Below are 15000 nucleotides of genomic sequence, written 5' to 3'. Positions count from 1 at the left end.
AGAGAGAGAGAGAGAGAGCTTGTGTGGTGTACTGAGAGATTTGAATAAAGAGATATCGCCAGTAGAGAACGAAACTAAGTAAGGGAACGTGTATCAATAGGAGGGAGAGATCCATATGATAAGCCTTGCCAGTGAGGGTGGTGAACTAGCAGAAAGACCGGTGAACTGCATACTGACAGAAGAGAGAGAGAGAGAGAGAGAGAGAGAGAGAGAGAGAGAGAGAGAGAGAGAGAGAGAGAGAGAGAGAGAGAGAGAGAGAGAGAGAGAGAGAGAGACTGTTGGATATAGATATGGGTAAGAGGAAGACCACTGGGGAAATTATCATAACTTCCTACCGCGTAAAGATAAAAATTGGTTGTCACTTTATGAAAAGAGTGGCCCACTAAAATTTAGAAACTAAATTGGCAGACTCAACAGTTTTTTTTTTTTTAAGCGGTATTATGAGCAAGCTTTTTTTTTTAAATCTATTCATTTTATGCCTTTGTTCTGTCTCCTTGACACGTGAAAGACTTAACGAAACCAAAAGACAGATACAGAGTCACGCAAGGACATCAACAAAATACACAGAGAGAGAGAGATAGGGCCAGGGGCACGTAAAAACTTGATAAAATACAAAGACATGGACAGAAATACATAAAATAATCCACAAAATACAAAGACGAGGGGGAGAGCACGTATGTAAAATGAAGCAAAGGTGTGACAAGAAGGCAGGAGCAAGTTGTGAGGCGTGGAGAGAAGGAAGACGAAATGGAAAGCGTTTCACGAGACAACCTTCCCAAGTGCTTGCTGTAAAAGAGACCCGGCGTGGAAGAAATGAAATAAAAAAACAGTGAATTGAGAAATGAAGAGGTGAATCGCTTGAGCAGAAAAAGGAGACGTACAACCGCAACTTCCAGGATAAGTGGAGGAGACTGAGAGGAGTATAAGAGAAATAGTGAGGAAGTGAAGAGAATAGTAACTTGACAAAAGAGGAGAGATGATGAACTATAAACAAGAAGGCTACGTATTTCAAAACACAGGCAGTAAACAGCTACTTAGGAAAGAAATTAAAAGATAAATGGATAACGTGAGGTAAACATCAAAGCTGTTTTAAGCATAAATAGGGAAGTGTTGATAAGAACCAAAGGGGAGACATCTTGGTTTAGGGTGTTTTAGGCTGGGAAGAAGAGCAGGAGAGAATAATTTCAAAGGCTGCTAAGTGAGAAAATTTAAAGATGAGCAGGAACTGGGTTTATGACTGTATTACTAAGAAACTGAGAGCTGAGGAATATCACGGTATCAACAAGAGCAGTGAATTGACAGCTTCAGACGAAATAGTGTGTGGAGAGTCGTCTGAAGTGGAAGGGATCACATTAGAGTTATTGAAGAGATGGAGTGGTTGGTGAGTATGCTTAATTTGGATTACACACCACAAATACTGCGTTGCGTCAGTGTATTTGGCTAGGAAAGACAACAAAGACTTTGCAAGTGACAAAGGACGTTGGAATAAGGCCAAACAACTATTCTAAAACCTCAGAGAAAAGAGTCATTCAAGCACCTTAACTCCCTTACAGCAATGAAGAGACGTACATGAATAACTCAGGGACTAACGAGATATTTGTACATATCAGAATGGCCGTCTGTATATATCTCACTGAGCCTTAGGTCTATGAATAGTTCTAATGCTCTTGTAATAAAAGCAAGTTTCCCAGGAAGGCTCAGCAGCATGTGGAACTGGTGATCACAAAAGAAGGCATTGACACTTGCAGGTTAGTGGAGTGAAAGACACCAGCTAAGATTGGCTACGAGGAAAGACATCTAAGACTGGCTAAGGGGAAGGACGTCTAAGAGTGGCTGTGAAGAAACAAGATAGACATACCACCTGTGTCTCGATCTTGAGGGGAAAAAAAGAGTGATTAAGGGGAAAATACGTCTAAGAGTGACAAAGAGGAAGGACACGGAGGTAAATATCTTCAAGTTAAGGCTGGACTACAACACGAGTATGCGATGCCACCACGGCGGTTCAGAAGCTTCGTGGATAAGTAGTGATGGAGTGGGACTAAGGATACAGAAGAGAGGGGCACGTATTATCCATGACAATGAAAAATGGTCATAATTTTTTCTTCTGACCATACATAGGGAAGTATTTATGAGAGAAACGCTTTGCTCTTTCACCATGACTATTTACAAAGGCCAAAGGTTATTTAAGGCCACAAAGATGACAAATCGGGTTCTCAAGAGTGTTTCTCCTGTTAATAATGCAGAAATCTTGTTCATCTGTCAGTAGAACCATAAAGCCACTCTTAAAACCCTTGTAACTTGAACTAGAGTCTTTTGAAAGTAGCGGATGTACGGCGCAGAAGTGTCAGGAATATGGTCCATAATCAAATACCACACAAAAACTCAGTAAATAAATAAATAAACAGAAGAACACCAGTCACATTATTTTTGCAGCCTAGCGAGAGAAAAGAGCCTAAGGTGAATGTGGCAGAGTGACGTGATGATAATAGGGAGAAGATTTGGATGCAATAGAGTAAATAAAAAAAGTTCGGTTTTTTTTTTGGGGGGGAGCAGATTTTACAGGTTTTCTTGCAGTAGGTAGAAAAGTGAGGGCAAAAGTTTTACAGACTTTTTAGAAGATGAGTCTGACTAGAAAGTGCTTTGTCTATAGAGCTGAAAATTATGTATGCGCGGAAAGTTGTGACATCTGTCTTGTATAGGTGATGACGCTGGTAATACTTCAGAGAGAGAGAGAGAGAGAGAGAGAGAGAGAGAGAGAGAGAGAGAGAGAGAGAGAGAGAGAGAGAGAGAGAGAGAGAGAGAGAGAGAGAGAGAGAATCACTGACTGCCTCACTACATGGTTACAAATGTGGGATCAATAAATGGTTAATTTCTAAGGAATGTTAATTACCTAATGAGAGCAATGATAATAATACGGTAATACAGGTGACGTGGACAGACGTATGCAAATTACTTATAACACTCGTACTAATGCACGCGTACCAAGAAATACTTTCACACTATTAACTAAAAATAGAAATCGTCACCATACCAGGAAGTTTTGCCTACTTTCAATTTATTTATTCGTATCACATTATAAACGAGAGAGAGAGAGAGAGAGAGAGAGAGAGAGAGAGAGAGAGAGAGAGAGAGAGAGAGAGAGAGAGAGAGAGAGAGAGAGAGAGAGAGAGATTAAAATAAAGCGCTTGCAAAGGGTTACAAGCATGAAATGGATAGAAGTGTTGGAAAAAATATTAGAAGAATATAGTGAAGCATTAGTTCATCGTGTAATGGCAGAAAAGCCTCAGCATGGGAACAGAAGGTTTTCCATGGTGACTGCCTCCACATGCGTTCGAATCCCACGGTGGAGTGACTAAGGATCAGAATCAGACGGGAAATGAATGTTCAGATAAAGAATACTTCGTTGATTTAAGAGTGAGGAGACAGCAGGAACAGAAAAAAAAGGAAAACAAAACAACATGTGCAGGAAAAAAAAAAGATATGTTGGTGGATTATGACATTCACAGAACATGACATTAAGAAGATAGCGACAAGGAAGAACCGAAAGAAAGACGAAAACATTCAAGCGTCAAATAAAAACGAGTGGATCAGCGTGAGTAAGGTAAAAAGTTAATGTGCTCTGTAAACGGTCATGGCGAGAAAGAAATTTATCGTAAGGCAGAGCAGACGTACAGCAAACGCGTGTAGGCTGAACTGCGGAGCGTGTGTAGGAAAGTGTTAGGATGGCAAATGTCAATATGTAAAATGAATAAACCCAGACGTAAAATATAAAAAGAAAAAGCAATACAGTGATATGTTTGCATGAGAGAGAGAGAGAGAGAGAGAGAGAGAGAGAGAGAGAGAGAGAGAGAGAGAGAGAGAGAGAGAGAGAGAGAGAGAGAGAGAGAGAGAGAGAGAGAGAGAGAGTCAGGGTGTACGTATTCATTATTCATTCCCTTGACCTTCCTGTTTCGCTCTTGTGTCTCTGTTTCTTCCTCAAATGTAAAAGTCACATGTGGAACAAAAGATGATACGTTTGAAAAATAAATATAACCACCACCATCATCATCATCATCATCATCATCATCATCATCATCATCATGCCTCCATTATCCACCTGAGTCATAAAAAGAGTAAATGGCACGGGCGCCTCAGATCTGGGAACCTTTCTGGCCATTTTATATTCCCCACAAAAAAAAAAAAAAAAAAGAGGAGGAAGTAGAATGAGCCTTTTTTTTTATTTCATTTTGTTTTCCCATGTTATTTTCCTGTTTTTTCTTATTTTTTTCTTTAAAGGAGGATGCAATTTCATAACGTTGAGATAAGGAAAGTTTATTTTATATTTTGTACTTTAATGATGCTGATGCTACTACTACTACTACTACTACTACTACTACTACTACTACTACTACTACAACTACTACTAACAATCCTCCACGTGCCAAAGAAACAATGAGTGACAAACACATATCCCTGTAGAGCTCCTTATCATTCCTTTCCTTTTCCTTCTTATCTTCCTTCCGTCTCTTCCTTCCTCCTCTCCCCTTCCCGTCACGCACTTTACATGATCAGAGAACGGATTACCTTTCTTAAACTCCCTTATTTCATCATCCTTTCCTCTCTTCCTTCTCCTTCCCTTCCTCCTTGCCTTCCTTTACTTCCTGTACATTTTCTCTGCCTCTAAATCCTCATCCTTTTCTTTTTTATTATCTTTCTCATGTGCTGGTTTTCTTTATTTATTTATCTTCCTCTTTGCAATTCCTCCTCTTTTATTATCTGCCTCTTTTTTATTTTCTGTAACCATTTTTTTCTATTTTCCATTCTGTTTTTTTTTCTTATTTTTCTTCCCTTTTATCTTCTATTTCTCTTTCTGTTTTACGTTTGTTTTCTCTCTCCCCCAAGTTCCCTTTTCGTGATTCTTTGTTTTTTTCCATTCATCGTTTGCTATTTTCTTCAAAGTTTCCAATCATCTTTTTCATTTTTTACTTTTCTCTCGCTTTCTCTTCCAGTTCCTAATCTTCTTTAAATTTCAACCTTTCCTTTAAACTTCAAATTCTTGTTTACTTTCTTTATTCCGTTGTGCCTTTTATCATCTTGTTTTATTCTCTCTCTCTCTCTCTCTCTCTCTCTCTCTCTCTCTCTCTCTCTCTCTCTCTCTCTCTCTCTCTCTCTCTCTCTCTCTCTCTCTCTTTTGCTTCTCTTTCAATTTTTTCTTTTGCTTCTCTTTCAATTTTACGACTTTTCTCACCTTTCTTCTTTTTTACTTCCTTTTGCTTTATTTCTTTTTCTCCCATTTCTCCACTACCTCTCTTTTGGTTTCATTTCTTTCTTTCTTTTCTTCTATTTCTTTCTTATTTCCCTTTTCCACGCTTTTATTCTTACAGTCTTTTTGTTTTCTGTGTTTCCTTCCTTTCCTTTTCTACTCTTGCTTCTGTTTCACTTTCTCTCTTTCTCCTTTGAACCCTTTTCTTCTATTTATCTAATCCTTTTTTGTTTTGCTTTACTAATTTTCTTTTGTGTTCTTAATGTTAGTTTATTTATCCCTTTCTCAGTCTTTCTCATCCCAATCCTTTCTTCATTTATTAATTTTATTCCCTTTGTCTCTCACTTCTCTTTTATGTTTGACAATTTTTTTTTTAATCTTTTACCATTTCTTTTTTCTCTCTCCTTTCCCTCTATTCTTTCTTCGTTTCTCTCAACTCCACCCCCATTCTCCTCCACGCCGCTCACTGTTTTATATTCCTCCCTCTCTTTCTCCACTTCCTTTCTCTGGTTTCTCCTTCACTCCCCTTATGCAGTTTATTTCTCTTCTACCCCTTTCTCCTCCAGTTACCTCTCTGCTTTATGTTCTTTCCTCCCTTTCTTCACTTCTCTTCCCTCTCTTCTTCACTCCCTCAATTCTGTTTTTTTTTTTAATTCTCTTTCACCTCTTTCTTCTCTATACTTTATGTTCCTTTCTCCTTTTCTCCACTTTTATCTCCCTTCTCTCCTTTTTAATTCCCTTCCACCCCTTTCTTCTTCATTCCCGCTCTGTTTCGTTTTTCTCCCCTCTTTCTACTTTCTCCACCTTTCTCCCCTCTCTCCATTCTCTTATTCTGTTTTCTATATTCTCTTTTTTTCTACCTTTTCCCTCTCCATTCCCCTCGTTTCTTTCTCCCCTTTCTACTTTACTCCATTGTTCTGCCTGTTTATTCTGTTCTCTTCCTTTCTCCTCCCCTTTCCCCTCTCCATTTGTCTACTTCACGTTCCTTCCTCCAATTTCTCCTTCACTTCCATAATTCCGTTGTTTTTATTGTATTTCCCTTCTTTCTCCTCCCATTTTCCATCCTCCCATTTCCCTTGCACGCCTCGCCGCTGGATAATTGAGTGAATTAATCAAAACGAACTGCACGTCAGTGTCGGTCCGTCGTAACAGCGAAGTCGTTTGCGAAAAAAAAGGAGCGCAGATTAATTTGTGCCCAACAGGTGAGCGATCATTCGGCAGTTGATTACTTTTGTCCTTTAATTTGATTGTATACAAAAAGTTGTGATTGGAGCAGGTATCCGTTTGTCTCAGTTCCTCTCTCTCTCTCTCTCTCTCTCTCTCTCTCTCTCTCTCTCTCTCTCTCTCTCTCTCTCTCTCTCTCTCTCTCTCTCTCTCTCTCTCATTACTCCATTCTCTACTTTCCACCTCCTCTTTTTCCTCCCCTCCTCTTTATTTATTCTGCCAATTCTCCTTTACACGGCCGAAAGGCAAAATTATTCTATGCCTGCTGTGGGTTAGCACATCCGACTCTTCTCTCTCTCTTCTTTACTATCCTGTGTTCTCTCCTTTTAGGCCGGCCAACCTAGGTCATAACAACACAGAACATAAGGGAAGCTGCAAGAAGCCATCAGGTCTACATGTGGCGGTTCCTCTATGAAGCATGCCTACTTATATCCATCTGTTATTTCCACCCGTAAATCTATCTAATCTTTCATAACAAACAAGGTCTTATGTATAGTCGTGGTCAGTTAATGAGTAGCAGAGTAACATATCGTGCCTTTTTTCACTGTCTTTAGCGTTTAACGTCAATATTAAGTCACCTGAATTGCTGGGAACACGTTAGTTTAGCAGGTTTTGCAGGAAGACCGTCAGTTGATCAGAGGAGGTTAAGATTTGGAGAGGACACTAAACACAGAGGAAGCGAGTGAATAATGTTACTTGTCTTGTCACCGCCTCCAAGGAATTAAAACTGAAGTGGGCACGGAATAGAATGGGAGTCAATCAGTTTTTTTTTCAGGTTTTGTAGGAAGATTTTCACCTGATTAGACGACTAAGACCGAGGGGAGGACACTAAACAAAGAGGGAGTCAGTGCTCGACATGTGACCGCGACTGTGGTTAAAGCGGAGAGGGTGTTGCTTGCCCTTCCTTTGTGTTCATGTGTTCGCGTGTCAATCAGGTCAGCGCGCGGGAAAGTTTAAATGAACGAAAGTGCTGATCAGATTTGTTGAGTTTTAGTGTTTTTTTTTTTTATTGTGTAGATTGTCACTGTGTCTCTTGCTTTTGTTTTCCTTTTCGTGTGTGTGTGTGTGTGTGTGTGTGTGTGTGTGTGTGTGTGTGTGTGTGTGTGTGTGTGTGTGTGTGTGTGTGTGTGTGTGTGTGTGTGTGTGTGTGTGTGTGTGTGTGTGTGTTTGATCTTTTCTGGCAGTGGGTAATAAAGACGGAGAGAGCAAGCAGCAGTGCGACTCTAAATAAAGTCTACGGACATGTCATATATTTTTCGGGTGCAAACTGTCCATGGCTCTCTCTCTCTCTCTCTCTCTCTCTCTCTCTCTCTCTCTCTCTCTCTCTCTCTCTCTCTCTCTCTCTCTCTCTCTCTATCTATCTATCTATCTCTATCTCTCTTTCTCTCTCTCTCTCTCTATCTCTCTTTAATTAAACATTGACAAACTAATCACGACCTACAAATTAAATAACTTAAACCTGAAACCACTCATGACGGAAAAACAAGAAAAATAATCACAAAACAAGATTACAAGCAACCGCACCTGATACCGAAACCTAAACACACACACACACACACACACACACACACACACACACACACATCAAGACCATAATAAAAACATAATTTGAAAAGCGAGGTACGAACGAAAAGTTAAAAGAGAATTATGATGTTAGTGCGGAGAAGGCAGGGAGGCGGGTGGGCAGGCAGGCTGGTCCAGTGCCTCACCTCTTCCCTCCTCTTCCCTTCCCTCTCCTTGCCCCTCCCTCGCCCTCTTTCTCGCTCGTGTCTGGCGAGAATGTCTGATCGGGCTTGACTCTGTTTCAAGCGGTGACTCATAAAAAATCGACAGAACACAGACCCTGAAGTAAAGTAATGATAATCTCTCCCTTCTTGCTGCAGACGAGACAGAAAGAAGACGAGGGGAAGGAGGATAAAGGGAAGGAAGACGAGGGGAAGGAAGAAGAGGGGAAAGAAGACGAGGGGAAGGAGGATGAGGGGAAGGAAGACGAGGGGAAGGAGAATGAAGGGAATGAAGACGAGGGGAAAGAAAGGGGAGGATGAGGGGAAGGAAGACGAGGGGAAGGAGAATGAGGGGAAGGAAGACGAGAGGAAGGAAAGAGGAGGATGAGGGGAAGGAAGACGAGGGGAAGGAGGATGAGGGCAAGGAGGCGTAGGACAAGAAGGAGAGATAGTGTAAGATAATGTTTTTTCATAGTCTTCATCCTTCCCTTTTGCTTTTCTATTTTATCTTCCCTGCATCTCTCTCTCTCTCTCTCTCTCTCTCTCTCTCTCTCTCTCTCTCTCTCTCTCTCTCTCTCTCTCTCTCTCTCTCATTCTTCTCTCACTTTTCCGGCTCATCTTTCTCTTTCAGATTCTCTCGCTCTTTCGTGTTACCTCAGTGTTTTTATTTCTCTCTCTCTCTCTCTCTCTCTCTCTCTCTCTCTCTCTCTCTCTCTCTCTCTCTCTCTCTCTCTCTCTCTCTCTCTCTCTCTCTCTCTCTGTGTGTGTGTGTGTGTGTGTGTGTGTGTGTGTGTGTGTGTGTGTGTGTGTGTGTGTGTGTGTGTGTGTGTGTGTGTGTGTGTGTGTGTGTGTGCCTCACTCTCATTCCTCGCTCACCACATCAAAAAGCGGCAAAGTTAACAGCTGGGTGGAATTTTTGCGCTCTGGAATCTTGCAATGTAGTTGCTGATTTTATTATTATCATTATTATTACTCTTACTGTTATTATTATTATTATTAGTAGTAGTAGTAGTAGTATTATTATTAGTAGTAGTAGTAGTAGTAGTAGTAGTAGTAGTAGTATTGTTATTGTTGTTGTTGTTGTTGTTATATTTAGGACTACTAGTAGTAGTACTACTACTACTATTACTACTACCACTACTACTACTACTACTACTACTACTACTACTACTACTATTACAACAACTACTGCTACCATTACTCATAATCCTACTTCTGCTTCAAGTGGTAAAAAAAAAAAAACATCACGCGTCAAAATTGTGGTCCAGAAGTAATATCAACACCACCAGCGTCTTTGTCTTGACGAACACACACACACACACACACACACACACACACACACACACACACACACACACACACCTGAACACGACAGGTATGCCCCGAATAACAAGCCATAGCAAACCGCTCCTAAGAAAAAAATGAAAAAAAAAAAATAAATAAATCATCTTACCATTATTACCTTCTTTTACGGTCCCTTCATTTATACACTTATTAATACCTCTTCTCTCCTTCTTCTGTATTTCCTCCCTTCCCTCACCGACCCCTTCATCCCTTCCCTGTACATTTTACCCCGTGATGAAAATATGACGAGCAGGTGGAGAGAGGAGCATCACAACTTCACTCCTAGACCAGATACAGCACCACCATGCATGACGGGAAGCTGGGAGGGAGTTCTGTTCTGTTTTGTTCACTCTCGCTCCGATTAGTTAGCTGCAAGTCGGTGGGCGTGGTGTTGTTGTACTAGGTGGAGGTGTGGATGGAGGGGTGATGGAGGAGAGACAGGTGTTGGTGGATGGTAAAGGATGAATGTTGGTGGATGAATGGTGGAGGTGGTGGACGTTTAAGGGGATGGAGGAATGGTGCTGGAGGGAGAGATGGTGGAGAGGAGGGTTTATGAAGGAAGAAATGTGGACGGAGATGTTAAAAGAGATAGATGTCAGTAGTGATGGGGATGGAAGAAGAGGTAGTGGATGCTTTGGTGAGGATGATGGTGGAAGGTTGGTGGACGGAAAATAGTGGATGGAGGGAGAGATGCTGGTGGAGGGGAATGAAAACTTAGTGGAAGTGGAAATGGTGATGAAGGTACTGAAAACAGACAAGTGGATGGAGATATCAGAGAGAGAGAGAGAGAGAGAGAGAGAGAGAGAGAGAGAGAGAGAGAGAGAGAGAGAGAGAGAGAGAGAGAGAGAAGACGTTAGTGGAGGTAGTGGTGGTGGTGGAGAGGCAGTGGAGGATGGAGAGAAGTGGAGAGGACAAGTCACCCTCTCCGCCTGTGGGTTCATGGCATTTGAGTCCCGGCGAGGTAATTGTGACGAGTTTGCACAGAGTGAGCAACAAGCGGAAAGCCTCGGGTTAACTCATTTTTTTATGTAACAAGTGCGCGGCCGGTGCCATAGCGGGGCGAGGGGCGCCACGGCGAGAACGGCAGGGGAGCGGGAAGCTTTTACTGGATTATGGACATCGAAGTTCCCTCGTCCTTGCTGGGTGAAATAATAGTAATAATGGTGATAGTAGTAGTGACGATAGTAGTAGTGGTGGTTGGGGTGCTTTTTGGTAACGGTAGTAATAATAATAATGGTAATAATAATAATAATAATAATAATAATAATAATAATAATAATAATAATAATAATATGCATACGAATATTGCAGCACAACAGTTTAGAAAAGGCTCGCAGCTGGCCAGACACTTGGTTAATATTCGCACATAAGCAGCGGATCCTAAACACACCTGACGTGCAGTGCTGCCACTTGATACCGCTCCATAAGATCGTAAAAAAAAACTTCCCTAAGAACGAGAAATAAAAAAAAAAGAACGACATACACATCACTCAAATCACCTTGCACCTGCCAAACCTTTGTCGGCGGCCGCCACGCCCCGCCCGCCACCCCACGGCCGCGGGGGAGCATAAGAAACTACCGCGGGAATACATCAAAACCAGCGTGACACAGCCTGCCGTCAGCTTACCCTGAGAGCACCAGGTGACGGCCAGCGTTACCGCCACTCACGGCCACCCTGCATTAATCCACCGACACGCACTGGGGGGGCGACATTAGCCTGCCATCACGCTATGGGGAACGAGGTGCCAGTGAAGGACGACGCGGGGAGCTCACTTCAACAGTCCTACTCCCACCACGGCCGAGAGAGCACTGAGCGTTCTGGGTTCCTGCGGGGCCCGATGCTACCCACCTACCTACCTACTACCTCTTTCTCCCGCGTCCCGCCCGCCACAACACCGCCGCCGCTCCCCTCCCGCCCCCGTTTGCTGAAGGATGTATGTACCAGCTTTTTGCCCTCCGCGTGCAGTCATGTTTGTCTTGTGAGATGTGCAAGGGCGCACGAGAGGACCAGGAGGAGTTGTGGGTGATGGAGGAGGAGGAGGAGCAAGGCCAAGAGGTGGGGAAGGTAAAGGGGAAAGAGAAGAATGGGGGTGCGGGAGGAGGAGAGGTTTAGAGAGCGTTGCGCTGTGATTTTTGAGGGGGAGGAGAAAAAGGTGAAGGGTGCGTGTTGAGGCTGGAGCATATTTCTATTTTTGACTGCTGGTGTCCATAGAATGCTCTCTCTCTCTCTCTCTCTCTCTCTCTCTCTCTCTCTCTCACACACACACACACACACACTCTCTCTCTCTCTCTCTCTCGTACACACACACACACACACACACACACACACACACACACACACACACACACACCAATAATTTTACGTTTAATTCTCTCTCTCCCTTCCAATATATCATCAGAATTTTCCAAACATTCATATTCTCTTCACATAGTCCTTTACGCTCCCATTTCCCTGCCCATTTTCCATCCTATTCCTCTTTCCACTAAACTCACTCCATCTCACATTTCCCCCTATCACTACCTCTTTCCCCTCTCGTTCCCTCCCGTCACCTATTTCCCCTGCAACCCATTAAATTCTACCCATAACTCACCTCACTTAGCTGCATCTCCCTCTAGGGCGCCCCTGTATAGAGGCAGGCGGGCGGGAGGCGTGTAGGGGCGTGGCCTATGAGACCTGCCTGCCTCTGTTCTTCCTCTACAACGGGATCGTCAGAGATGGCAGTTGTAGGATTCCTGTAAAGAGAAATCTTGTTTACATAACTTTCCTTTCTTCTTTCTATCTAGACAGCGTGATGGTACTTTGTAGTGAGCAATGGAGGTGTATACGTATGTTATATTTGCGAACATGGCTCTCTGTTCTGCTGTGTGTGTGTGTGTGTGTGTGTGTGTGTGTGTGTGTGTGTTCCCTGCCCATTACGCGTTGTCAGGGTAGTTTAGAGGGTCATTCCATTCTTGCACTCCACTATATTTCACGCTCAGGCTTCGCTACAACGTCGGCTTTCCCCCTCCCTCCCTCTGCAACTCCACTCCACTCAACTCCACTCCACAACCTCACCTCTCCTCACCTCAACTCCACTTGCGTTACACAAACCGGCTTAGCACTATGTACAAACCAGCCTGCATTACCTCAGCTTGGCCTCTCCACACACACACACACACACACACACACACACACACACTACACTCACACATCCAAACCTCCCCGGCTTTTGCTAATACTTCACCTGACTTCAGCCTGGTTTATCCGCCTCACTGCATTACCTCATCTGACTTTATCCCGCAGGCTTTCTCGCATACATGGCTCTTCTGTCGCCGGCATGTAGCGCGCGCAAACATGCATGCACGCGCCCTTATCTTATCAAAGCACGGGGGTTAGGTTAATGTTTGGTTAGGCTGGTTTGGTTAGGTTTGGTTATGGTTAGGGGTGGGTTAGGTTAGGTTACGATACTTTATGGTAGGGTAAGTTAGGTTAGGTTAGGTTAGGTTAGGTGCACTGGCAGGAACGGCATTTCTAGTTTTTAGGGCCCAATTTTGTATTTTACTACTACTACTACTACTACTACTACTACTACTACTACTACTACTACTAATAATTAATAATAATAATGATAATAATAATAACAATAATACATTTTTTTCTTTCTATCTCTTCCTCTTTTTCTTAATTTCTTTCTTTCATTCTTTCCTCCCTTCTGTCTTTCTTCCATCACTTCTTTCTCTCCTTCCTCCTTCTCTCGATTCTTTCATTGTTTCTTTCACTTTTTTTCTTCTCACCTTCCCTCCTTTCTTTCTTTCCTTCCTTCCTTTTCCCTCCTTCCCTCCTTTCTTTCTTTCTTTCTTTCCTTCCTTCTTCCCTTCTTTCTTCCTTTCTTTTCTTCCTCTCTCCCTCCACGTTTGCTTCCCGTCAACATCCACATCATCACGCCTCATCCTCTCCTCTCCTTGATCTTTGGAAAATCTTTCGAGCCTTCGTTTTCACCTTTGTAACATTCTCTCTCTCTCTCTTTCTCTCTCTCTCTCTCTCTCTCTCTCTCTCTCTCTCTCTCTCTCTCTCTCTCTCTCTCTCTCTCTCTCTCTCTCTCTGTTTAATAAGCTGATCGTTAGTCGAGTCCTCAGTGCACGAGCAAATGTTGACACTTGACTGATTCTCTCTCTCTGTCTCTCTCTCTCTCTCTCTCTCTCTCTCTCTCTCTCTCTCTCTCTCTCTCTCTCTCTCTCTCTCTCTATCTATCTATCTATCTGGGCTTAGCTGTTTTAAAATTGCTGTGTGTGGAGAGAGAGAGAGAGAGAGAGAGAGAGAGAGAGAGAGAGAAAGCAGAACGTGTCTTCCAGTCGGCCAGTCTTAATAATGCACAAACATTCTGTTCCTCAGTCTTGCGCTTTAAACTCTGAATTTCTACGGCTGCATTTTGAAAGCTTGCTGAAACGCGGGCGAGTGTGGAGACCCGTCTACTGCTGCGCGACTGATGGATTACACAGGCAGCTACGAGGACTACAGACAGCAGCCTTCCAAACACTTAAAGGTCGTTATTTTGATATGGTTTTGTTTTTCATAAGAATTATTGACAAAGGGTAAAATGATTAGTCAGGTTTTCATCGATGTCTCTTTCCGCTGGTAATAGATAATTTGTGTTCAACTATTATTACAATCATGAAAACTCTAGAAAACCACAAGATTTTTCACTAGAGGCTGTTAAAGGAGCCCGGATTTCAGGTGAAAATTTTCATGAATGTTAAACTATCACTGTAATCATTAAAAAAAAAACCCTAGAAAATCCAAAAAAACGTCCATTAGAGGTTGTTAGAAGTCAAGATAAGGCGTGGAAATGCTTACGACTCCCGTTCAAGAGTCTGTAATCTTTGCTAAACTACCACTACAGTCATTAAAATACTCTAGAAAATCACAACAACGTCCGCGGAAGCTGATAGAAGTCGTGATTAAGATGTGGAAATATATACGAGTCCTGTCCAAGAGTCTGTTGTTGTTTGCCATCTTTTGTAATCCTTCGTGAACATTCAGGGAGGCATCTATTCAAACCGGCTAATCCAGTAGATAGGTAAATCAACGTCTGCTCGTCTGTTGCATGAGAATGACAAAAGCACGCCTGGAGTTCATCGCGGAAGTCGCCAAATGTTGCAATAGTGTTCGGGACGGGCAGTGCGGGTCATGAGGTGTCAATTATTTGTAATGAAGTTCTCGTATCACGCCACCCACTGGCTCTATATTATTGGTCGATTCCACTTATACATTTGCAATACGCTGAAACATTGACGCCTCTAATATTCAAACATTTAATGCAACATGTGAGAGGATGGTGCTGGGGGACGGACGAGCACTTGTACATTAAATGGAGGGTCAATATGCTCTTTTCCATAACAAACGATCCATGGGGTAGAAAAGTGTACAGTTTATAGTGGTGTTTCAAAAAGGAACCATATTTTACTTGTACTGTTCTCTTCGTAAGT

General features: G+C 42.6%; 1 protein-coding gene across 8 annotated transcripts in view; it reads right to left on the bottom strand.

Moving 5' to 3' along the window:
• The window catches only part of LOC135103023 (limbic system-associated membrane protein-like), a 225287-nt gene that overhangs the window by 153979 nt on the left and 56308 nt on the right, over positions 1 to 15000 (bottom strand). For 4 of the 8 annotated variants that reach the window (XM_064008925.1, XM_064008896.1, XM_064008906.1 and 1 more), the window contains one exon: positions 12126 to 12267. The gene's annotated coding sequence lies outside the window, so the exon portion shown is untranslated. Of the gene's footprint in view, positions 1 to 11161; positions 11605 to 12125; positions 12268 to 15000 lie in introns of those variants that run through there. The other 4 variants (XM_064008936.1, XM_064008887.1, XM_064008943.1 and 1 more) reach the window with 3 other exon arrangements.

The sequence above is a fragment of the Scylla paramamosain genome, chromosome 1 (assembly GCF_035594125.1).
Source record: "Scylla paramamosain isolate STU-SP2022 chromosome 1, ASM3559412v1, whole genome shotgun sequence".
NCBI lineage: Eukaryota > Metazoa > Arthropoda > Malacostraca > Decapoda > Portunidae > Scylla > Scylla paramamosain.
Note: the sequence above shows the minus strand (reverse complement) of the source record. Positions and strands in the feature narration are given on the sequence as shown.